At 42.3% G+C, this 25,415-nt stretch overlaps 1 protein-coding gene and 1 long non-coding RNA gene across 7 annotated transcripts in view; one reads left to right on the forward strand and one right to left on the reverse strand.

Annotated features, from left to right (window-relative positions):
* ZFHX4 (zinc finger homeobox 4) overlaps nucleotides 1-17,411 on the reverse strand; it is a 155,628-nt gene extending 138,217 nt beyond the window's left edge. For 5 of the 6 annotated variants that reach the window (XM_072330666.1, XM_072330665.1, XM_072330662.1 and 2 more), the window contains exon 1: nucleotides 17,038-17,411. The gene's annotated coding sequence lies outside the window, so the exon portion shown is untranslated. Of the gene's footprint in view, nucleotides 1-14,533; nucleotides 14,779-17,037 lie in introns of those variants that run through there. The other variant, XM_072330661.1, reaches the window with a different exon arrangement.
* LOC140249243 (uncharacterized) overlaps nucleotides 14,784-25,415 on the forward strand; it is a 43,677-nt gene continuing 33,045 nt past the window's right edge. The window contains exons 1-2 of the long non-coding RNA XR_011902974.1: nucleotides 14,784-15,119; nucleotides 15,227-15,386. This is a non-coding gene — a long non-coding RNA (uncharacterized lncRNA). The remainder of the gene's footprint in view (nucleotides 15,120-15,226; nucleotides 15,387-25,415) is intronic.

Consider the following 25,415-nt stretch of genomic DNA (forward strand, 5'->3'; position numbering starts at 1 on the left):
CACTTTCATACCATATTTCTCCTACTCCACCTGACACTGAGGCTGTGTAGTGATTACTTCATTAGTGATGAAGAATGGTCTAATCAGTTAAAGTATTGCTAGAAAACTCTTGTTTGCCAATACTGGGAGGAGGCACCAACTTTTCCCCTTTCTTTCTTTTGGGAGAAAGGTGCATCTGAATGATACTGACCCAGCGAACATTAAAGCATTAATCACTTCCCTTTGTCTCATCTATGCAAAGTAGGATTAGGGTTAAAATGATGATTGCTTAATCCCTTTGATTTTCTTTTACTAAATAAATATTAATCTACAAATCAATCAGGTCCTGTATTATAACACACACAATATACACTATGAAAGGTTATGTAAATTACACTCAATTTTACAAGAATGCCATTAATGGAAAGAGCCCCAATGCTTTCCCTTTTCACCCACAAAATCCCTATTAAATTTGGAAGTTCAAGTTAGTAATCCTACTAAATATAAACCTTATCTATTGAATTCATATTCCTTTTTCCTTTTAAGAAATTCACCACATCAATCACCTTAGGAATTAATAAATCAGATTTACTGTGTTTATTCATATGCCGATACTCCCAATCTGTAAAGCTTTTACAATTAAATCTCTTTAATTCTGACTAAAGTTAGTTTACATCAGATGTTATTTTATACATACACAGAACTAAATTAAATAGAAGCAGCTCAACAATGAATTCTGATTGTCTTCACTACAAATCACACTGCCTGGATCTGTCACCTGTTCTCAAACACTATAAAAGAGACCAATTGTGTTCACAGCTTTTTTTTTTTTTTTTGGGGGGGGGAGGAGAGGAGGAAATAAATAAATAAAAGAAATATGTAGCTTTTTGTTTCATTAATCTTACGACTTATTTAACAAAAAATGCAATATTAGCATAATACATTAATAATTGAAAATACGGTAGCATAATCTTTTAGAGTGTAAATTAACACAGACTTTGGGGTTTTATTCAAGTCTGGTTGTGTAGTCTCTCAGCACATTTGGAAAGTAAGGCCAGATTGCAATGCCAACAAATAATGCCTAGAGGGTCAAAATAGCTCTGTAACATTCACCAAGCGCATTGTTGTCTCAGAACCAACTATGAAATAAATGTTACAGAAGTTTTTGTTTGTTTGTTTGCCTAATGTTAATTTTCTTGTATGCTAAAAATGCTGCAATTATCTTTCTAGAAGTTATCACAGGTACTTGAGCAAACATTTGAGTTCTCAGGGAGATACTACAACCCCAGATGACTCCATTAAGAGTCTTGATGGAAACGAAACATTAAAAATTGTGCTTCTGAGCACAGTTTACAAAAGTACAAGACTCTTCCAATAACGCACATGCAAAGGAAAAGAAATAAGCTGTCGGTATTGTAAGTCATGTTAAACATTCAAATATTGCTCTGTGTCAGAATCAGCCTGGTCAATGAAAACACAGGATGCTTTTTAAACAGTTTAGTTATTAATAAAGCAATTGTTTTTTCTAGAATGTTATCACGGCAAATTTATTTTGTATTGCCAAGATCAGCTGGGCATTTTGTTTTTATTATGCATGGTCTTTTGTCATTTTTTGTTCTGCAAGTTAATTTGACTGCTGTGCATAAGTGAAGTGAGCAATTCAGTAATTAACTTTTGTGTTTTAAAACGTATGAACTTTAATTAGATTTCATTATAAACAAACAAATGTCAACCATAATTATAAGCTCCTAGGTTTAACCACATATTATCCCTTTTCAAACAAACTTGATGTCAGACAAATTAAAATCAAGCAGCCAGCAATTTTGAGTTGAATTTTACATGATCTGCCAGTAACCTGATTACTTTAACTTCAATATCATTACAGGAAAAGTATTTCAGGAAAAATAATTACAAGAATTCCAACAGGAGACAAGCTTAATTGTATTGATTCAAAAGATGCATGTATATAGGAACCATGCTGAAGGAATAATGTTATCTTAAATCTACAGTTACTATTAAAATGATATTGTCTGGCATGAAAAAGGCAATTTGAGATTGGTGCCTGGAAAAGCAGAGATACAAAACTAACTGAAATAATTATCTTTACCCCATTATACTTTAAGCAACAAAATATCAATGGGGAACAACTTCAAGGCATGAAGGTTTGCAGGTTTATTTACTGACTGGTGTATCTATTAGTACTAGGAACAAGTGGAGCTGTCAGGACATAATGAAGGTAAATGATTAGTTAGCACAGAGACTGAGCTCTTCTTCAATGCAATAAGAGTTAATTAAAGTTTACCACTAAACATCAACCAAAGCAGGATGTTGATCAGGTTTCAGCATTAAGTGCAAACAGACAATGGTTGGCAGCAATTAGTGCAGCTATCAAATGACATGCAATGATAATTATACATTTAAAACAGCTAAAGGGCCTGTGGAAAGGAGGCAAGAATCTCATCAGCTTCTTTGACTACATACAGTCAAAGTGCAGGAAACAGGTATCAGGCATTTCACTTCAATACTGTAAATCAATAGAATTAAACAAAAAGAAGGTTGTTTGAGTGCATTATCTGAAAGAGGACAATTCACTGTACATGAAATGGAAGAAATCTGCAGACGACTCCTAACAAAGATAAGTACGAGCTAGATTAAATAAATTACTTTCCTGCTGCCACTCACACTGACACGCATAAACAGAAAAGTGTTTGGGGTTTAAAGGATGCAGCATCATTGCAGTTTCCTACAGCAGAGCAAAGGTTACCCGGTGCTTTGGACCTGTGGCCATGTTGGCAGCGTGATGATGCCCAGAAGACCCCAGGTCTGCAGCCCATCACTACAACAGGAAGCTTCAGCTCCAGCAGCAAGCCCATTGCAGGAGGCCTGGGCCCACCGGTGGTGATTACCTGCTATCTGAGCAAAGCTTGGGTCTTGTCCACGCAGAGCCTACCCTCCACCCCTCTGCATCAGCATGCTACCAAGCTTACACCCAGGTTTTGGGGAAGAATGAGCCCAGCGGTCTCCCCTGCAAACAAATGCATGGCAGCAAGGCTGGCACACTGAACAGCACAAACACTGCCAGGCTGGTGCTGCTCCCCATGGTGTTCTGTATCAAAGACCCTTGCATGTAGACAAGGTAATGATTGCAGCTACCAAGCCAGTGACACAAGAGCACCAGTACCAGCCTTAGTTCCTATCTCAGCTTTCCATTAAGTGCAAAGGCACCTCTAATGACAACATCAAACAAAGGAAATACACCTTTATGTCCAACGGCAGCCGCCTCCTGAACATCCTTGGCATAGGCCTCTGAAGTCAAAACACCCCCAGTTCTTCAGTATCAAACCAGTAACCTAACCTTTCCACAGGCTGAGACATCATTAGCTGATGTAGCCAGACAGAAAACTATCTACTGCTAAGCAGACAATTGCTCAGATAATTTCCCATTACTCTACATGCTGGACACAGAACTACAGATTCTCTCACTGTTTGTACTGGAGCAGTGCAAGTAACCACATCACCTGACTAAACACCTGTGCAGCTTCATAGCAAGAGAATAGCTCTGATAGGCATGATCCCCACTTCTCAAAAATCAAGATTTCTTCATATTTATTATGGACATTACAGAGGCAAAAGCAGACTGCTCTTCCTAGATATTTAACAGGAATCAAGAAGAGCCTTACTGAAAGCAGGTTTCCAAGAAAGTTAGGCTGTGACAAAACAATGAGAGCTGTGGAGGGATTAGGCAGTAGGACTCACTGCTGCAGAATACTGTTTAAAGAATATGAATGTACGGAGGTTAAGAAAGAAAACTGATATCATCTGCTAAAACTATTAGGAGTTTTTATAATGAATGTGAAAAACAAACAAAATTGTAAGGAAAATTAAACTGCGTTCTTCGGAAATCTAAAAAATTTGTATTTGCAATCATGGCAAGGCAGGCATATACAAGAGGTCATACCTCATCTGCATACTGTGAAATTCTTCAGTAGCATCTTCTAGAGACCAGAAAAAGAGGATAGTCTAGTCAGACCAGATTCCTAGTTTAGTGATCAATATGATTCTATGGTATTAATTAGACCTTCAGAGTAAAGAAAAGTCTACAGCAGGGAGATTGCCATGAGCTTTTGTTTGAACTAACCTATGCAAAAACATCAGCAGCACTGGTTAGTATTTAAATAAGTTGTATTCGTTTCCACTGTGTTCTCTGCTAAATTCAGAAAACCTTATTTTAAGATAGTGAAGACCATGTTTATTTTACATGCACTATTTTTTTCTAGAAGCATACATATGCAACATGCATTAAAATAGGTTCTGTTGCTGGCTACCAAATGCCGTACATGTTAGAATGTGTATAAATGCACATCACTAAAATTATTTGAATAAAATGCCTCACTGTTTTGCATAGTTCCTGGTCTGCAGCCTACAGCAGTTCTACAGACTTTTTCTCCCTAACAAACCTCATTTTCCCAACTAATTCTGTTATGCTAGGGATTTGTGCACAGAGTTGGCTAATCCCAGTATTTCCCTAGAGCTGCTTCTAAGCTGTGGCCCACTCCCAGCACAAAAGTGTCTCCAAAAGCCCTTTCGCCCCCTTCAGCACTGATACACTCATTGGTCCTGACATTTTCACTTCAGCCATGACAAATGAGCTGATGGCTGTGATCAGATTGCACACGAGGACTGCTTTATCAAAGACGTATCATTAACTCTCATCACTGTCTTCCATTATGACTCTTTTGGTCAAATCTGTTGTGAAAATGCAAGTCAGTCTAAAAACATAACCTAGACAAAGCAACAAACAAACTTCATTAAAAAGCAGAAAAGAAAACCAGACTTAGACGGGATCAGAAAGAGACCAGCGTTAACTAAATGTTTCTCTGGGGATTTAAGTAACTGTACTCAACCTCTGCCCCAGTGCAAACATGGCAGTTGACCGTCTTTGAAAGGTCCCTTCCCCCATCGCGGACTGCTAGCACTACTTTGCCTTTTTTAGAGAAACAAAAATACAGCAACAGCAATCAAATATGCCTAAAAAATGAAGTTTTTTTTTTGTTGTTGTTGTTGGGTTTGTTGTTTTTGGGTTGTTTTTTTTTTTTTTGGTCTCAGAACTCGTTCACATCTCTGCGTCTACATGTATTAGAATATATTTATATATTTTTCAAATGAATCCCTTAAAGAATATAATTTTTTCACTTGAATCACAGCCATATAATCATACTCTGTTTACCGACTCACATTAAAAACGCCGGCATAAAGTGCTGTCTGAAGCGGAAATCTCTCAGTTCGCTACAAATGCTGCAACCTTTCTGTCAAGTTAGAACCTAAGTTCCAGTCACACAGTTCTTGTTACTTCTAGAGGGTATACAAAGTATATATTTGTTGTAACCTCTTCTAGCAATTCATGGGAGAATACACATCTAGATGGAGTCAACTGTAACACAACAGATCTTGGGAATGGAGGTCATGCTTTGAGATAAAGTGCTATTCACTTTTGGACCATGCAAGAAGCTCTTTATTCCTGTTCTTATTGGCATCAGTTCCCCCTTACCAGAGCAAGAACAAAGCCAAGTGCTCGTGTGAGGTTTATGAATAAATCAGAGGTGAGCCACTTTAAGTGCTGCCCATGATTTCCTTGTTGACAGTGAGCACTTAAACAGGCTTCTATGACCAGCAACTCCTGGCAAACCTTAATGGCTCCTAATCTGTACCCTGCTTCATTTCAGGAAAGAAATGACCCACCCCAATTTTTCTCAAGTCTTCACCTTTTGGGCAACTACTGTCCCACCTTTTTAGAAATTCATGTTTGGGGACTGTCCCATGTCAGTGCCAAATCTGCACATAACACACAACATAAAAATCAACATTTTCTTCCTAGAAAACAAATGACAGCTAATAAAATATTATTACGCTGTGCAGCCTAAGTAATTCCCAGACAAACCATTTACACAATTCAGCGTTTGTTTAAATTGCATAGATTTTTAAATGAACCTAAAAGATTTAGAATATCTTTGCCTTCGATTGTTAAAATCATGTTTTAAAAATAATAATTAATAATAATAAAATTGTTGAGAACAGATTCAGCCCCTTCTGGAGCCGAACACAGGAATGTTTATAGATCACTGCCATTATGTGTATATAAGAAAAATTCAAACAGCCTTTAAAAAACACACACACACACACACACACACACACACACAAAAACTATTTGTAAACAACGACAACATTGAAAAACAAATCAACCAGTAAACCCAGAGCTAAGCCAAAGTAGTCTGGTCCAGAAACATTATTGTTAACATGCGACTGTGGCAAGAAGCAAGGTGTCTCGGCATGTATGTCTTTGATGCAAAAAAAACCACTCAGAGACCTGAGCTGTTCAACAGCAAGGCAGCAGCCTGCTTGGAGAATAAATTTCAACACTCAATGAAATCCTTCGTTTTTAAGGTCTCCCCGGCACCCCACCCCCGTCTGGATGGGTCACAAGCTCCAGATGGTTGAATTTCCTCGCTAGTAGCTGAGCTATCGTCAGACTCCCAGTTTTCTTCTATATTTAAATACTATCATTTTGGACTTCATCGTCTCTCTTTGCTATTCACCACCCACTCGGGAAAAAGTTGTGACCGCTGCGCTCTTGCCCTGTGATTTCAGCGAGGGCTCCGGGCCGGGGTCGGGTCGGGGCCGGGCCTCCCAGCAGCGCTGAATTGCGGCAGGCGCCTCAGCAGATGGCACTCTTCTGTAGGAGGGTCTGATCCAAGGCCGGGAGGAATCGATGAGGCAACGCTGGACTTTGGACCAGGCCCTGGGTCAAAATAGGAAACTGCAGCATTGCTAGGGGAAAGAAGCATCCAGGCACCGAGCAATCCACAGGCATGGCCACTCGTGACTTAAAACAGCGCCAGCAATGCTTCTTAGTGGAGCTGAAACAACCGGATGAAAAATTGTATCTTGTCTCCCTACAGCAGTCAGCCAGTTGATCCTGCTGGAAAAAGGCCCTGAGCACATCGCTACACAGCAGCAGTGATTCTCCCACCCCACAGCTGGCCTCAGTGGCATGGCAAGCACACTGATCTCGTGCTTTTTTTGCAAGCAGTTCATAAAACTCTAAGGAATTGAGGGATTGAGGGGTGACATTTGCCACGTAGCTAAATAATTTATTTTGGAGATGCTACATTTTCTTTAATTTAAACCCTCAGCGTTGTAAACAAAATCAATAACCATATATAACCACACACACAAACACACACACACAAAAACACACACATACATATATATATATAAAAGGATCAAAGTGAAACCCACAGGAATAAGTTCCCTGTTTAAGGAGCTACTTTTCACTTAGGCCTTTATTTTCTCTAGAAGATAAGTCATACACAGCATTAGACACTAAAACACAGAGAAATTCTGATTGAAAGGTGAGCAGCCATGTCTTCACACATGGAAAAATCACCTGTGCTTGAAATAGTCACATAACACTTGGTAAAAACAAGATGTTTTTCTCCCCCTCTCTCTTCTTAGGAAAGCTTTGGCTCTCTGAAATCAGAAGTCAAAGGATCGACCCCAGCCAAGCAAAAGGCAAGAAGCTTTGTCTTCACTTTCCTCAAAAAAAAGTGTTTATTCCAATCTATTCCACCACTGTATTCAGGAACAAGTGCAGAAATAACTGGGATTATTCCAGATTTCCATCAGTGCCCCAAACATTGAAGCACTGCTAGTGACAGGTGCCTTGTCACCTCAGATTAGGCACATTTCTCTATAAGGGAGCCTCGATGTCAAAACAGGGAGGAGCAAGCCCTCAGCAGCCACTGCTCCCAGCCCCTCAGCTCTGCTGTTACCTGCTGAAGGAGCAGAGACACTTCTGCCAGCATCCCTGTGAAGCCTCTTTCTTACAGCCGCTGCAGCACCTCCTGCACTAAGCACACTGTCCCTGGAAATGGGAGCGCAAAAAGAAGTGAAACCCTTAAAATTTGATTTTGGGGATTATTTTCTGCTGGTGACTAAAGACCTCATGCCTTCTATACCTGTATCAACCCTTGCCAGTTTTACACACCTATATATCTCCCCAGGTACTGTTACTACAGCAGAGGGTGAACAGGAATCAGGTTCTGGTTCATTTTGGGTTCACATCTCCTAGGCTTACTCACATTGGCATAAGCATTTTGTAAGGTTTTGTTTCAGAACCAGAATATTTCTCTACTTAAATCCAATTTTAGATATATGTCTAGCGTGCTCATCACTTGTCTGTCAGAAAGCACTGCAGCCTAAATGGTAAATGTTGTCAGTCACCATAGTCTATCACATACATACAGCATTTAGTTTGTGAACTATTGACCTGAACACCTACTTAGGAGCTGGTACAGCCTATCAGATCAGTGTGAGCGCCAAAACTCTGCTAGGGTTGTCTGTACAGAAATCCCAGTTTCTGGGCACATATCAAACCATCCCCAAAAGTACCTAAAGGAAATAAACTATAATTTTGACAAATTAATCTCTAAGTCACTTTCTTTCTAATTTAAAGCCGATGCTGAGTAATGTGAACACAAAGAAGAGTGTCTCAAGATGGCATTTTTTTGTTTTGATCATAAAACTTGGTTAAACTATTCATTAGAATATTTCGTTTAAGCAGAAAACATCATTCCTCAACAAGATTACCATATTTCAGCCTGGCGCAAACTTTTCCCATGCAGTCTACAGATGAATAAAAGCTAGAGAAATAGTAGAAGTATAGGCATTAATGACCTACAGCATGACTGTTACAAGAGAATACAGTAGCATGTATTAAAGATGTGTATTAAAGGGCAAATCAGATCCCCTTATTTCCACAAAACAAGTTATCTTCTAATCAATAAATTAATAATAATACCAACAGCAACCCAACAGCACCTACCAGGTAAAAGCAACCATCAAACAATTTCTAGTTTCTTCTGTCTAAGCATCTGTTCACTTAAACGTTTTCTGCATTACATCTTATTCTGTAAAATCTTCAAACTCAGTTTGCTGGGTTTCTGCCCATTCAGTAAGAATGCAGACATCACATCAGTTATTATTAACCCATGTGTTATCCAGTTCTACAGTGGCTGGAACTTTGCCAGAGACAACACATGGTGCTTGGTTAACAATATTTTAAAATATAAATGAATTTATTCCTTAAATTAACACATTCTTCTTATGGAAATACACTAATAAGCTGTTCCCAGAATAAAAGAATATCCCATAAGCATGTTCCTTTAAAAGAAGTTTTAAGGAATTTCATAGCTAGCAGTAAAACATTCTCAAGCCCCATAGAAAGTCTTAAACTTTGTCTTAAAAGAGAGCATTTTTCTTACTTCACTCTTACCAACCTCTTTCTGCGTTTGCAGCTTCATTTCATTTAGCCATAACCAATTCTCATTTCTTTGAGGTACATCTAACTGTTTAAATATTATCAAATCCAATGCTGAGCTAACAAACATCTGCAAACGCGTGTTCTGCAAACTCAAAAAACAAGAAAAAAAACAACAAAAAAGCAACCCAAAAACCCAAAAAAGCCCTGAACAAGTTAACATTTACTGTAGCTACCAGCTGTTTTCCCCAGTAGCTCTAAATCAGTAATTATGTTGACCTGGAAAGAAAAATTAAAAAGAAACAAAACAAAACAACAACAACAAAAAAAAAACACCAAACTTACTTAATATGCATACATACTAATAATTATTCACACTGCATTTGATTTACATACATACAAAAGAACCACTTCCCACTTTCAAAAGTGGCTCAACACTTATGGTATTTTAACTGCCCTAATTACTGTTGAGAGAACATAATTAGAAGCACTGATCACATTGTCAACAGCTAACCAGTTGCAGCCGTGTCTCAGGGCCTGATTCTGCTCTGGCAGAAGTCAGAGCCCTGCACTGACTGCAGGAGGTCGGGGTCTTTCTCACCAACTGAACCTACCTGAACCAAACAGTTCTGAGCAACTTGAGTACAGGGATGCAGCCCTGCCGAACACCCTTGCTTGCTGTATGCATGCATCAATTTCTATTTCAGTACACTTTCTCTATTTTAAAAGCCGAAGCAAGAGAGTAATATTTTCCCTAGAAAGGCTTTATACAAACCACTTAAACACTTAGCACTGAGTCAGAATTCATAACTTTTTCCAAAAGAGAAATAGTTTAATAATTAAAACAGATATGGATTAAACCTCGCTTCCTTGAATACCAAACTTTATTAGATTATTACGCGTTGATGCATAATTTCCATTGGCAACTTTTAAATCGAGTCCGTCCCTCCCTGCCGGCCCCCTCCTCCCTTGTTCTGCCCCCCAGGCGAGGTGCTGGGAGTCCTCGATACCCAATAGTCAATATTTGGTTTTCCTGTCATGTTCCTGGAACTCTTCTCCATCCGAACTTGGGTTTATCAGCCCTTTGCTACGCTGCTCTCGTACGCATTACTTCACATGATGATGGAAACTCAGGGCATCTTAAAAAGTTGCTGAAATCCGAGCTCCTGCTTGTTTTCTCAAGTCTTGGACAAACATAACTTTAGGGAGAGCTGAACATACGCATAAAGAAAGAGGAGCCTGCATTTTCATCTTCCTTTCATCTCAGTCATTCAGTCAACCATTCAGTGCCCTATTCAACAGAGCTTTTCATTATGCAAAAAAATGCTAATCCTTTTCCGATGCTTTCACACTTGTATAAACCCCCATTCCTTGGACTGAAAAGCAATTATATCAGTTTACCTTTCTGTCAAAAACAGGATTAATATTCCAATACCAGAATCTCCTTTATTTTCCTATCTTTTGCTTTAGGAAACTAGAGATTATTAGCGGAGGTATTCCTTAGAGCAAGAATACATTATTTTAAATATGATTATTTTAGCCAGAGAGAGTCAGGAGGAGGGGGAGGGAGAGCAAAAACTTCAGTTGCTGCGGAAACTCTTTTCAGTGACAGAACTGACCTTCCCTTTGCAGAGGCCTGAATAGAATGAGCCTCACTCTGGTCTATTAATCAGAAACAAATTATGAAAGAATGTGGCTGGACTGGTTGACACTATCCTGTCTTGGGAGACTCAGTAACAGCCTAGTAACAATGTCCTCTTCATGGGTAATGAACAGCCATGACAAATGGGGCAGAGAAACTATTTATTTGCATATGCAAATTCTCACACAAGGGAAACATGTACAAACAAGTGTCATTGTAAGGTGGATTAGGCAAACAACGCTTTCTTTTTAGGACATTCTGCAGCCCAGAACATTAGTCAGCACAATTAAACCAGTCTCCATGGAGACTAATGAAATTTCACCATGGTATGAGTTAAATTAGATAGCTAGTTATGTGTTTTCACAATCCAACTTGAAATCCATTATTGTTTCAGAACAATACAGCAATTGTGCCTAGCTGATCTTTGCCAGCTCAACAAGCTCCTAAGTTGACAATTTGCATATGTTAATATAATTAAGCACTAATTACATGAAACTTGTACATATTCACATGCACTTTCCCTGGGCGCTTCTCGGTTTGAACCTTGGCCAAGTCTTTAACCCTTTGAATGAATTCGGAGCAGCAAAGCTCTGCCTTCTGGGTACAGCCCCAAGGCAGATGCAGAAAAGCTCTTCATTTATAAACACAAAGCTTAACCTGGCTTCTCATATTTCTATCAACAAGGCTAGAAAACATTTTTGTATGTGCTGGGGTAGGAAAAGGGGGGAGGGGGGGGGAGGGAGGAAAGGAGGGATGGAAGTTCTCAACAGACCTAGTTCTAGTACTCCTTTTGCAGATGAAAACATAAATATTTACCCATATAACATGCTACAAACACATGTGCTGCCATTATCATAGATCCTTCAAGAAGCAAATTGTCAGAAACCTGCCCTGGGTTTTGTGTCAGTGCTCTCAGAGCCACAAAAATGGGAAGGAGAATAGGAAAAAAAGAGCAAGCAGTAACTAATGAGCTTTACATAAATATATGCAGAGGCAATTAAGCAGTGTTAATTACTATGACAGCAGTTAATTGAATATAATTAGATATTTTAAGCTACTGACTAAGGCATAGTTAAGATTAATTTTATTGAGATTAATTGTAAATAAGAATAGATTAACTATGTGTTTTGACAGGCATAAAAAGTAGTTCTGCAAATTAACTAGGAGAGCAGAAACTAGCACAAAAATCATATATTATTTTAATGTCACACCTCAGAATCATCAGCTCAATAAACATGACTTTTCAAACCCAAACAGACAGGAATCTTGAAGAAAAACAAACAGCTTGCAGAGATTAAAGAGCCTTTTGTCCTTTTTCATGTGCATTTCTTTTAGCAGACTAAATTAAGCGAGTCTGGTGTACGTTTTTAGGAAGGAACATTTCACACTGAATGGAAAAAATGTTCTATCACATATGAAATTCATGCAGCTGTGCGGAACTTGGTCCAGATGGTCTAAGACTGTAAAACAACACTAAATGATAGACAGTAGGGCCTTCCCAAGATTATGTGATAAAGTCACAACCTCATATTTTGACCTAAATTTTCTGTCATGTATTGTTTCCTTCCAGATCAGATAGCTCCATTTTAATTTTTAACTGATCTTGAATATTCAGTGGAAACCTTTCATAAACATTGCTGATAAGCATCTGAGTAGAAATCATAAAATATTTACAAAATGCCCCTGAGCTTCATTAAAACAATGCTGAATCTGAAGTGCCCTGGCTCTCCCAACAATACTAAGCTGTTCACACCACTCAGCTTAAATAGGTAAAAATGCCTGGTTTTAAGTATGCTTCAAAGAAAACCCAAAACGCATTCTACCAGTAGATTAATTCATGCATGCTGCTTAAGGAAATTAACAACAATGCTGAAGAATGCTGAACAAATCACTAATAAGAAAGAAGCTTCAATCGATTTTGAAATAAATCAATAGGTGATTAACACAATATTTTTAAAGCAGCAGAATGTATATATATTATAAAAACACATATATTATATTTTCAATACCTTTTTAGCTCTTAATCGAACAATGGCTTTACAACAGTGAGCATGTACCTATATTGACTATCAACTTCTTTGGAATGCCTTTCGTCTTTTATAACGAAAATCCAAAAACGGTCTGTGAAACAAGGCTACGACAAGCCATTCTGCAGTGAAAGATTTTAAATCATCCAGCCTCTTCTAATAGACTTGAGACTTATTGAGGTAGAAACCATAAAAAATGAAGAAGGGAAATTTAATCCCTGAAATATTGATTTGCACATTAATATCATATAGGCAGAGGGCAATTTGGCTTCATGGAAATGACACATTGTCGACCCTTGGTGAAGTCAGAGCCAATCTAACTGCTGAACATGTCTGAATCTCAAGAGTTATTAAGGGCTTCCCTTCTTGCCTTTATGACTTTTCTTCAGCCTACCAATGCAATCTTAAATGTATTATCTTTAAGAAATAATTGTAAAACCTCAGGGGTTTTCCAGTTAATGGAAGGGAGGCTAAACCACATCAGATTCTGAAATGCAACATTAAACCCTTGCAATCAACAAAACCACCTCAATTCTCATCCATCCAGTGCAGGATCTAATATTGTTATTAGAGATAATCAAATTTCATTGTGTAAATTTAGGCTCATGGTCAGAATGGAAGCAGTAAATTCTGCAATATTAAACAGTGATTTTTCTCGGCCCCCTTTATATGATCTTTTCTGGTGCACCATCTTCACAAATAAACCTGAACTATTCAAAAACCTAGGAACAAAACCATCTCCCTGTTCTGAAAGACACACGCAACACCATTTATCATCTCCACGGCTCTCTTTTAGTTTTAACTTGATCTAGTGGATAAGTTTCATTTTAGAGAATAATAAAGCAGTATCACTGCATAAGCCAAACAGCAGGTACTATTACTGTGACTTACACAGATGGTTTACCTGACCTTTCTTTGTTCCTTTGGTAGGTTTCACTTTTGCAGATTTACGACTTTTCCCTCTATATTTCATTGACCCTCTATGTTCATTATCATAAAAATGAAAACTATTGAATACATGTTTATGTTGACGAAGTCCAAAACCACCACGACTAAAGGATAAAGAGATGCTACAATGCACTGTGTGGATCTCTAGAACGTACACTATAAATATTCAGGCACAGATAGCACGAATAACTGAATAATCCTGGTGAGCCCCAGCTCTGGAGCCAGGTGCAAGAGGTTAAAACAGCTGGCTAGCCATCTTTTATGTTGTGTGCCTTCCTACCGGCTGAAACCGCAAACCCTGAAAACTAGCAGATATTCCCTCAAGGTTGATTGTCTGATTTTTTTCATTTCCACGAGTTTAGTAGGATCCCCGAGTCAAGAAAAGAGAGAAACTCCTTAAATACAGTCAGATGAATAGGAAGTGGAGCAATGATGATTAAGGCTCTCCCCCCCAGCCCAACCTTCAGCCCCCCATTTATTTCCACAATCTTCTTTGTGCACCTTCCCAAGCCAAACGTTTGTATTCCTCATTTCAAAGAAAAGCGCTCCGGATCGTTCTGTCAGTTTTGCCAGTAAATATAAAGTAAAACAAGTGTTGATGGCACTGAGAGTGTTACATACCCAGGCTGTGTTTTTGCATTGCTCTCAATGGAAGCGATCGATGCCCATGTCACAGTCGCGTCCCAATCGCAGCCAAGTCTCTGCCTCAATCTAACCAACAACAGGCAGGGCTGCAAAGGCTTCTCACTACCTCTTCCATCCATCCACCACCAAACTAAAAATATAATGCTACATATGATCTTTTTAAACACTCCAGCACCGCTCCCAAGGATCGAGCCACTGAAAATCCAGGAAAAACACAATTGAAAAAAAAAAAAAAAAATACACCATGAAAAAAAAAAACCAACAAAAAAAAAACACCCTCACAAGCAACCACCCCAAAAGCACACGAGCCCTCTCTTTCCACTCTCCTTCTCACTGTCCTGCTGCCAACTACATAATCCTCGATTAAAAATGGAACGAGGCTAATAAAAAGAGAATTAAAAAAAAAAAAAAAGAAAGAAAAAAAGAAAAAAGCAAAGAAAAAAGAAAAAGAGGAGGACGGAATGGAGCCGAGGAAACGCAACTGTCAGAAAACGGGATGGTCAGACTTCCTGAGTGAACCTGCCTGTGTCTGGCTTAATGTAAATCCACCATCTTCAGCCTGGCAAGTTGTCTTTTGGTTGGCTTTTTTTTTTTTTTTTTTTTTTTTTTTTTTTTTTTTTTTGTGGGGAGGGGGGTGTTATGTTTGCGATCTCTGCCTTGGTACCTAAGGAGGAAGAGGAGGAGGAGGGTGTGTTATTGAATGGTGGCTAAAGCCTCCTCGGGACGGCGCTGAGGTGAAACGGGCTGAACCCGACTGCTGTGCCTCCTCTCCCGGTTGGACCCGGTGCCCTAAGCAGCCGAGGAGGGACCCCAGCCGCCCGGCTCGCAGGTAACAAAAGAAATACCAACCCGGGCGTTCGCTGCTGCTGCTGCTGGGGAGGCTGGGGGAGGGGGGGGCAAGATGAAGAAAGGGAGGAGTGGAGGGGCACCGCCGTAAGTTGGCATCGGATGGGGGAAAGTTTATTAGTATTTTTGCAGGAAATTTCACGTATGGCAAGAAGGGGAAGCAGGGACGCGTCTGCCATTAGCCGCCGTGCTGGGAAGGGATGCACTTGATTCTTGCACAAGCAGTCAGATAGGGCAGGGATCGAACTGCCTGCTCGCTGTTTATGACCTTTTTATTTTTTCTTCTGCTTGTCTGTTGTTTCCCTTTTTTTTCTATTTTATTTTTTTTTTTCTCCCACCCAACACTTCAGTGCTCGGTTTAAAATAAATAAATAAATGAATAGAGTCCCGTCCCGCAAAACAACCATCATTGCCCCCCCTCCCTTCCTCCCCCCCCTCCTCCGCTCCTTTGCAAAACGCTCAGAAAGGCTGAGCTGAACACAGCCGACGAGGAGCCCTCCCCGCTGCGCGGCGCGGCGCAGCACGGCGCGGCGGGGATGCCGGGGCTCTTCCAGCCCCCAGCCGGCAGCGCCCGCAGGCAGCGGCCGCGCATCCCCGGCGGCGGGGCCGGGCCGCTCCGCGCAAAGCCGGGCCGGGCCGCGTTGTGAGACTGACAGAGGCAGGGCGCGCTCCTAACGGGCTCCGCTTCCTCCTGCTGCCAGAGCCAGTCGGCAGCGCGGTCCCACTGCGCTCTCTCTCTCTCACACACAAACACACAGCCGCCCCTTGCTCTGCTCCTGAGAAACCTACCTGCAAAATAAAGGGGGATAAAGGGGGGGGGGACACCCCACACCTTCACCCGTACACACGCGCTCAGAGTCAGGGTCCCCATTGCCCTGCTGGCATCACCACCACCCCACCCCACCCCCTCCCGAAAGCGAAACTTTGGGAGGCCGAGGGGGGTGGAGATGGGGAGGAGAGGGACGGAGAGGGTAGTGGGGGGGGGGGGGAAAGCCTTCGGAAAGCACCTCAAAGTTTTGGGGGGCCCGAGCTGCGGGACCGCAGCGCGAACCCGAAAGGGGCGGCGGGCGATGGGTTCTGACAGCCGGAACGGCGCTCCTCATCTGACAGTGCTTCCCCCCAGCCCGAGCTCTCAGACAAAAAAAAAGCGAAATAAAAAGCGGGGGACACCCCCAGACCCCCCTATGCAAAGTAAACGGGGTCCCCCGCTCGGTCCCAAAGTTACATCCCGGAAAAATAATAATAATAATAATAATCCGTAAAGCAAAACAAACAAACAAAAAAAATCATAATGCACAAACAAACGTATCCCCCGGAATAGGAGAGAGAGAGAGGGAAAGAAAGAAGGGAGAGAGAAAAATCAGCCCCTCCTCCCCGAGCGAGAGCAAATACTGTACCTAAAAATGGGGAAACAGGCAGAAAAAGGGGGGAGAGAGAGAGGGGAGAGGTACGCGGGATGCGGGGATGTGAGTGTGTGTGCGTATGTGAGAGAGAGAGAAAGAGGCACGGAGAGAGGAGAGAGAGAGAGCGAGAGCGAAATATCAAAGATTGTGCAAGATCAGCCTGGAAAGATAATCGATACTCGACCTAAATTTAACACAAACTACTCAATAAAAGTTAAAGAAAAAACTTACTTTCCATTTCCCCTCGCAGTTCCTACTGGATCTTCGCCTCTTTTTTTTGTTTTGCTTTATTTACTTAACAGCTGATCACATCCAAGTAAACGAGAGAAGGTTCATTAAAAAAATCATAAAAAAAAATAATCCTCCAACTTTATTGGGTGAAAATAAAAATGATTGAGCAAGAAGTGGGGGGCATGGAGCGGTCCTTTGGGGTCCGGGAGTTGTTAAAGCATGTGCCGACCGCGGTCTCGCTGTTTGGTTGTGAAGGGGTTGGGAAAAGGAGGAAAGGAAATGAAAATCCGATATGTCTTTATTCTGCTAATTATTATCGTTTTAGCCCTGTTTAAAAAAATGGCTGATTAAGTTGAGTGCGCATGTCTTTGTGTGTCTATTCCCGATATGCACTCTGGGAATGAGAGAGAGAGAGGGAGAGAGAGGAGAGAGAGGAGAGAGAGAGCGAGCGAGGGAGCGAGAGGGAGAGGGAGAGGAGAGGGAAGAGGCGAGGGAGAGGTGTAATTAGTGAGGTGATCAACATTCTCCGGGCTGCAAATGACGCGCAACCCCGCGGCCGGGAGCCGGAGCGCCGGGGCTCTGGGGCTGCGCCGGGGCTGCGGGAGCCGCGCGGGCAGCCCGGAGAAGAGGGGCAGCGGAAAGAGCTCGTGGATGCAAACACGAGTCTGCAAACTTCATTAGTAACACAGACACACACGCACAGGCACACAAAGTGGATGGCTAGGGAAAATTAAAAAAAAAAAAAAAAAAAAAAAAAAAAGGAGGGGGCAGACATGCTCTTTTAACTGTTCAGGAACTTAAAAGCAACGGGTCCAAATTAATTATTCCGTCAGGGAGATATTTCTTTCTGGCTGGCTGTTTGTCTTTCTGCCTCCCTTTCTCTTTCCCTCTCTTTTAATGGGGATTTAATGAAAAATATATGTTTGCAATGGGGTAATGAACGTACAGCGCAACACCCCTGTAAAAGGAAAGATACTATATCTGAGATAGGGGATATCTGCCCATACCGAGATAAAGAGGAATTTATTTACAAGCACACGCGCACGCATGCACGCGCCGCGCATCATATTTACACACATATACATACAGCCTGCATGCACCCAGCGCACAAAGCACAGCGCACTTTATTTGGTGGCCGCCATGTAATTGCTTGGAGAGATCAACAAAGTAAAAAGCAAAGCCTTCCGGAATATACAACGTCAACTGTAAACAGCCTCATCAAAATGAAGTAAATAGCAGCCCAGGGAAGGGGGCTCTTTGCATATGATACATGTGTCATGCATATAACATGCATCGTCTTCCACTTTCCCTACAAGTATTGATATTTTATTAATATTTCATCTCCTGTATTTTACCAGACACCTTTTTTTTTTTTTTTTTTTTTTTTTTTTTTTTTTTTTTTTTTGGTGTGTGTGGGGGATTATTATGATGAGAACTGGGGTGAAATGTACAGATGTCATTATAAATCAGAATCTTCTACAAATATTTTCTTGCGTGGGATTTAAGAAGATTGCTTCTCATTTGAAAATCTAATTATCTTAACCTAATACTGCAGATGTGAATATGACTGACACTTTCATTAAAAGATAATTAACTAAAACTAGGAATAGACATACTTTAAAATACCCCCTACTGAAGATAAAAACATGACTATTCAAAGAGCATCCGAACGCACTGCAGGAACACGTGCGGCTTTTCGATAATGCTATTCCAGCCATGGGTAGACCAGAACTGGTCACTAAGCCCCAGCTACACGCCAGGGATATTTACAGCAGCAAAGACCCTGCGCAGGTGAACCATAACCTCAATGCTGACATGCCTTTGAAGTTTGCCATTCCTAAGCCACACGTCAAAAGGTTCTCATAGGCCTTAAGCGCCAGAAGCCAGCAGGAAGGTTTGATCGCAGTCTTCCATTAAGGGCACGCACCCACAACAAGGAACCAGACCAAATCCAGGTGGCAGAGCTACACCTCTCCTGGCCCTGAACCCCCTGTGCCAGAGGAAGGGTTTGTGAGCGCTAGAACAACTCTAAGAGGAAAATCGCCACCTGATGATGAATGAAGGCTGCCCCGAAGGAAGCACAGGCCAGTGTCGGGGAACTGAGCTGCTAAAAGCAGATGTTTAAGGTCAGAGTGAAGGTCCTGATAGTTTTGGTGGCTAGGGGGGTGGGGGGGGTGGGGAGGAAAAAAAAAAAAAATAGAGTCTTTGGAAAGGGAAGGGAAAAAAAGACGTAAAAAATGGGCAGCCTAAAAGTGTGGCTGTTCCAGAGCCAGAGCCAATGGAGCAGGGAGCGTAGAGCAGCCCTACGCCGACCTACAGAAACCTCACCTCAAACTTCAGGGAAACCTCCAACTTCGGGAACAGTCAGGGGCACCTGAGGGTTCTGGAGAGCAACTTTGTTCCCTTTTCAGACCTCACCCAAGCACTACACCAGCTCATCAGTGACCAAAAATCAGGGAGCACATGTAAACAGCTCTGCATGAGCCCCTTTCCCTTTGAAGGCAGTAAGGCAACCAGCAGTATTCTGCATCCTTGTTTACAGGGTGGGAAAAAATGCAAACACAGAGGGAAAATCTCTGCCACTGGCTCCCAGTTATCAGTTGGAGGGGGTATGATGGAAAGGGGCTTTTAGGCTTAAATTGTAGACGGAACTGGACTGTGAGATAGAAGGATGCATTGTCCATTCAAGTGCATGCCTGAAGGATGGCAACGCATTTCCTAAGACTGGAGACAATTAAATACAATGTGATGAAGAAACACCTGAGAACAATACATCTATTTCAAATTCAAGCGAAGAAACACGTATACTTAATGTCACAGAAGAATAAGGAAACGAAGATAATTTAGTTTTAAAGTCGTCCCCCCGCACCTCCCCCACCACCTCCTTTATTCCTGGTGCTTTTTTCCCGGTGAAACATCAATATCATTAATGTCATTAATGTCAAAACACCAAACGTCAGAACAGTCAAGTCATTCTTTTTGGGCTGCGGATTTTTTTTCCCTTTCTCTCTTCTTGGAGGGGGTTATAGGTTTATGGTGTTCTTGAGTTACAGCTGAAGGAACAAAGGGGGGGGGGGGGGGGGGAAGGACACAGGCAGGAATTGCGAGAGGAGAGTCCACATTTTTCAGGGTTTCTTCTGTCACTGTTTACTGTCCTTCCCAACGTTTTAAATCTCCTCTCTCTTTCTCACTCTTTCCCTTTCCCTCTCCCTAAAAATAGTAAGCTATCGGGGAGGGGGGGGGGGAGGGGGGGGGTTGGAAGGGGGGGTTGGGGGGGGGGGGTGAGAGAGGGGGAAAAAAAAGCAAAAAAAAAGCACTACGGGATGTTAACAGTTTAGAAGAAACCCGGGGATCGCCACGTAGCTAGGAAAAATCGAAGAAGGTTAATTCCGGGAGGCAGCAGCAGCAGGTTTGTGGGATGTGATAAGAGCGGAGCGCGGCGCGGGTTGGGGGAGGCGGCCGAGGGGGACCCGGACCCGTGCGGGTGCGGTGCGTTGCGTTGCGTTGGGGTGCGGGCCGGCGGGCGGACTCCGCGCGGTGCGGCCCGGCCCGGCCCGGCCCGGCCCGGCCCGGCCCGGAGCAACGCGGCGCGGCTCCTGCTCCCCTCTCTCCTCCCTCTCTCGCTCAGCTGATCGCCCCCGAAGACTTCTCGCCTAACCTCTCAGCTCCTCTCCTCCGGGCTCGGCGGACCCCCCGCCCACCCCCTCCGAACTTCTCCTGCAGGCACCGTTACACCACGTTTGGGGAATTTTTTTTTTTTTTTTCGAGCCTCCTGTTGAAACCACAAAAGCTCTGATAATGACGTTACGTTTCAAAGAGAGGAAAGGGGGAGAAAAATCATAAAGAGCCCAAACAAAACAGTCCGCTCTGTCCTCCCACCACCTCCAGCTCAGCCTCAAGGAAAACTTGTTGGCCTGGCCGAGGGGGAGCTGGTGCGGGCCGGAGACCGACACTGACCATTCTGTGATAGACAAAGAGATTCCAGCCCAGAGCGGGCTCTGTTACACCGCGTCTCTCCGCCAAGCTCATTTCACTCCCTAAATCTGCGCTGCGGACATACAGGGGCACAGGATCTGCATAATTACAGCCGCAGCCGCTCCCCTTTTTAATAAAGCGACATAATTCTCTAATAAACGTCCCCTTCCCCCCACCTCCTCCTCTCCCCAGACCCCAGCCCAAGGGAAAGGGGATCCGTGTCTTTTGACTGCGTTCCCTAAGTCTATAGATGAGCTCAGTTTGAAACGAGGTATTACAAGATTGCAGCGTTACAGACCCTTTATCTGAGGCACAGACACTTTCAGATCCCCAGCCCCCACCGCCTCTCCTTTTTGTTGTCTCTTCTCCTCCCGGGGGCTATTTGACAAAGGCACTGTGTTAACTAACATTTTTGTTTAACTCAGCAACTTCTTTTCAAAACATACTTAAACCTGATAGCAATCTCTTGTACTTTTTTATTATTATTATTATTATTATTTCTTTTCCTTCCCCGAGATGAAATTGACTCTGAACCCAAGGCGTTTGTCTCTTATTAATTATTTCTTTCTTTGCAGGTATCACTTATACAAATCTATTGTTAATGCCCCCCCCCCTCATCCTTCCCCTCCCCCCCCCCAATAAACCAAGCACATTCCGGTACACTCTATAACCGCTTGGGGGGGGGAGGGGGGGGTGTTGGAGGGAGGGCAGAGGAAAAGCGACCCCAAATTCCCACTCCGATTCTTGGAAAGTTTTGTCCGCAAAAGAAATAAACTAGCAACAATACAGGCGTGGTACGATCCTGCCCCCCGCTACCCCACGTTTGGCATTCACCTCCCGCAAGTGCTCCCAATGAGCGGTCACCTAAGACAAAAAAATCACACCCGAGCATAGCAAAGACACCTCGATAACATTCTGAGCTAAATAGTGCCGGTCCCGTTTGGCTTTTTTTTGTGTTTTTGTGTTTTTTTTTTTCCTCCCCTTCTGTTATTATTTTGGCTGGAGCCGTACAAAACGCGCACCCGGACGTTACTATAAATAAAAGCCTCCCAGATCTGAGCCTGCTGCCGGCGCTTCCTCCGCAGCCTTAACAGCCCTTTTTCAGCTCCTTTCTTGGGCAGATCGCGGGGATTAAATGCCCTGAACCTGAGCTCCTGGCCTTGGATGGGAAGGGAAAGAAAAAGGGAGAGGGAGAGAGAGAAAGGAGCGGGTGAAGGAGCCAGGCGCCCTCTGGGCTTTCAGAGGTCAGCGCTTTGACAGCGCTCTGACCTCCCTCCCCTCCCGGCAACCACCCCAGTGTTTATAAACAAAAACAGTCAGGACTGGCCCCAAACAATAGCAATTCACCAACTTCACAGGCACTTCTCTCGCTCTTATGCAAATCGAGGAAAACGACCGCTTACCGCCGCGCTCCCCCCCATCCCCTTCAGAAAGCCCAAGAGCATATTTCCAGCGGTGATATATCCAAGGGAAAAATTTTACATTCTCTCCTGGAAAAGGACAAAAAGGGACTTCAGAAAGCAAATGGCTCGGGTAGAAAGGCAGACAAAAAGCGAGAAAAAGCCAATAAAACTGCCGATCTTACTGCAGAAAGAGGAAAGTTATGAAATATTTATATCTAAATCCAACAATCCACCCTGCCAATAAAGCAAGAATCTTTGTTGTGCAGACAATATGCTAAACTACCTCTGCGACAAACAGCGATTATAAAGCAACCAGCAAAAGTTATTTTCGCCCAAGGAGCCAAGTTTTCAAAGAAAACGTGTGGATTTTACAGCTAAATAAAAGCCACCACCTCTGCGTTATCCGTAAAAACTACACATAAATTAAAAGCACCGATAAAAGAAAAGAAATCCTTCCAGCCAGCAAGCAGCACATCTGATCTGACTTACAAAAAAAGTATAATTAAAACCACCTTTAATTACAAAAAGCAGCGAGCGAAAGCTAAATGAATCAATGCCTTCTCCCCAAAATGTTGTCCGCCAAGGTACAGCACTGACAGTCCTATAGTCCTGCATTAAAGCGTAACTGAAACTCTACAGTTCAGGAATTGATTACGCGATAAGGAAGGAAAAAAAAAAAAAAAAAAAAAAAAAAAAAAAAAAAAAAAAAAAGAAAAAAGAAAGGAGGGGAAAAAAAAATAAAAGGTCCTAATGATTTTCAAACTTTTGTTTAAAAATGATGAAGATCAGAAAAGGTTGGAGGAAAAGTTAAAGGAAATATACCTCAAGAGAAAAAAGACCATCTCCTTTTCTTCTTTGTCTATCAGTCTCCAGTTAAAGCATATGGAAAATGTTTTCAAAATGCCTAGATTTGGCACATTGTCATTGCAAAGAGAGGAGCGCAGTGATGCTGTTATAGAAAATGGGAAATAAATTCAGGATTGGGTGCTGCCTCCTTCAATGCGGATTTATCTAAGTTTAATTTAATATTCCGCAATCACTGTATGATCGCATATAATTCACCAAGATTTTTAAGGGCTTTGCCTAAATACGCTGACCACAGGCACAAAGTAATTTATACAGATGATTTCCTCCTTTTATTCGCGTTTATTTTTCTCATTAGAAACACTTTAAATTGCAACTGTAAATAATAGAAATGACGGAATATTAGGTTTGGGGGGAACAGACGCCCAGAGAAGGTATTAGCTTTATTAAAATCATTCTGAACGTAAAATCAAAAAGCACAAAATGGTTGTTTGTAAAACACTAAACCTTTAATCGATTTATTGGCATTCCAATCGATTAGATAAACGGAAATCTATGGCAAACATAAAAGCATTTAAAATATTTTTATCTCATTTATAAACAAAACTTTTCTTTTCAGTAGAAAAAAAAATGATTATCAAACGACTAACAGGAAATTCTTCAGATATCAAATTACGATAATAAAATTATTTCCACATGGAAAGGGATAATGACAATGATGATAGTAATTATAATAATGAATAATTCAACAGCCCTTTGACATATATGGAAGAGCCTGGTTCAAAAACAGCTTTTGAAGGGGGCTACTTTTAGGGGATTTTTTTTTTTTTTTAATAAAATTGAGTTTGGAGGCTGAGATGCTCAAATCAAGTGACAGTTTGGGTGCAGCTGCTCGAGTTGCGTTAATTCTTTTCTGTATTTTTCAGGCAGGAGCGCTGACTTTGACATCGCCCTCTAAATTAAGTTACCGCTTATTAGCACAAAAGAAGTATGTAAATACCTGTGATACTCCTGAAATGGGGGGAACAAACGTGTGCTTCCACTCCAAGGCGTGGGGAGGGGGACCCTGAACCTTTTAATTTAAGCGGCTCGTCTGGCTCGCAGTGCACTTCCCAGATTACAGCAAAATTCTGCGAGCAATAATGTATTTGAGCATTTAAGTGAAAGAACACAATTTATTTAGGGGTGGAGGGTGGGGAGCTGCAAGCCGAAGAAATGCAGCAATCAGAGCTTGTGGCATTCTGGCTGCGCGAAGAGGAAGTGTTGCTGTAACGGGTATTATGTTTATTTGATAAAGAAAATCAATGAAAGTGGCTGTAAAGTAGTTAGTGAGGCGTGTGTTTGGGACTCGGGTTGAATAGTGACTCCAGCGGGCTGGTCGATGAGCTCTAAGAGCTCTGGAAATCCAACCTAACCCTCGGCGTGAGCTCTCTCACTCAGCGCTGCACCTTCCCCGGGCTGGGAGCCTTCAGCCCTTGTCTCCTCCCTCTGCCTCCTTCCCTCTCTCCCCACATCCCTCCCTCCGTCCCTCCTTCCCTCTCTCCCACTTTTCCGTTCCTGCCTTCTTTCTCCCTATCCTCCACCATTCCCTCTCCCCCTTCCAGGTTGATTTGCTCTCCCCAGTCTCTCCCTTCTACTCGCTCCCACACTTTCAGGCTCTCTTCCCATCTCTGCCGTGGCTGTTTCCTCCCCATCCAGCCGCTCCTCGAAGTTTCCCTGTGCTCTCGGAGACTTTCCCCTCCCCTAATTCCCTTCCTATCCTCTCAGGTCTCCGTGTGTCTTAGTTCTCTTCCAGCCCTTTTCAGGTCTGTCCTCAGCAGCCAAATTCACTTCTTATTTTGGATTGGCTCCCCCGGCCATGTGCTATCTTAGTAATTATCCCTGCTCATTTCCCCCTCGCACGCCCATGCCGGGGAGATGAGCGCACCGCTCTCTTTCCTCACTTGGGATATTTTAAACATTGGCTCATCTTCATCGCTGTTCGATTCGAGACCTTCTGCAGCTCTTTCCCCCTCTTCTCCCGCTAATCTTCATTCCCTCTAATTTACCACAGAAATGTTTCTCCTCCTCCTTTTCATTTCCTACTTTACAATTTCCTTTGGGGTTTCTAAATAGGAGTGAGTCCTTTGCGTTTCCCTACCCCCATGTCTTTCACTGTTTCTCCTCAGCTATTTTATTTACCCGGTTGCCAGAGGA

Source organism: Excalfactoria chinensis, chromosome 2 (assembly GCF_039878825.1).
Source record: "Excalfactoria chinensis isolate bCotChi1 chromosome 2, bCotChi1.hap2, whole genome shotgun sequence".
In the NCBI taxonomy this organism is placed as follows: domain Eukaryota; kingdom Metazoa; phylum Chordata; class Aves; order Galliformes; family Phasianidae; genus Excalfactoria; species Excalfactoria chinensis.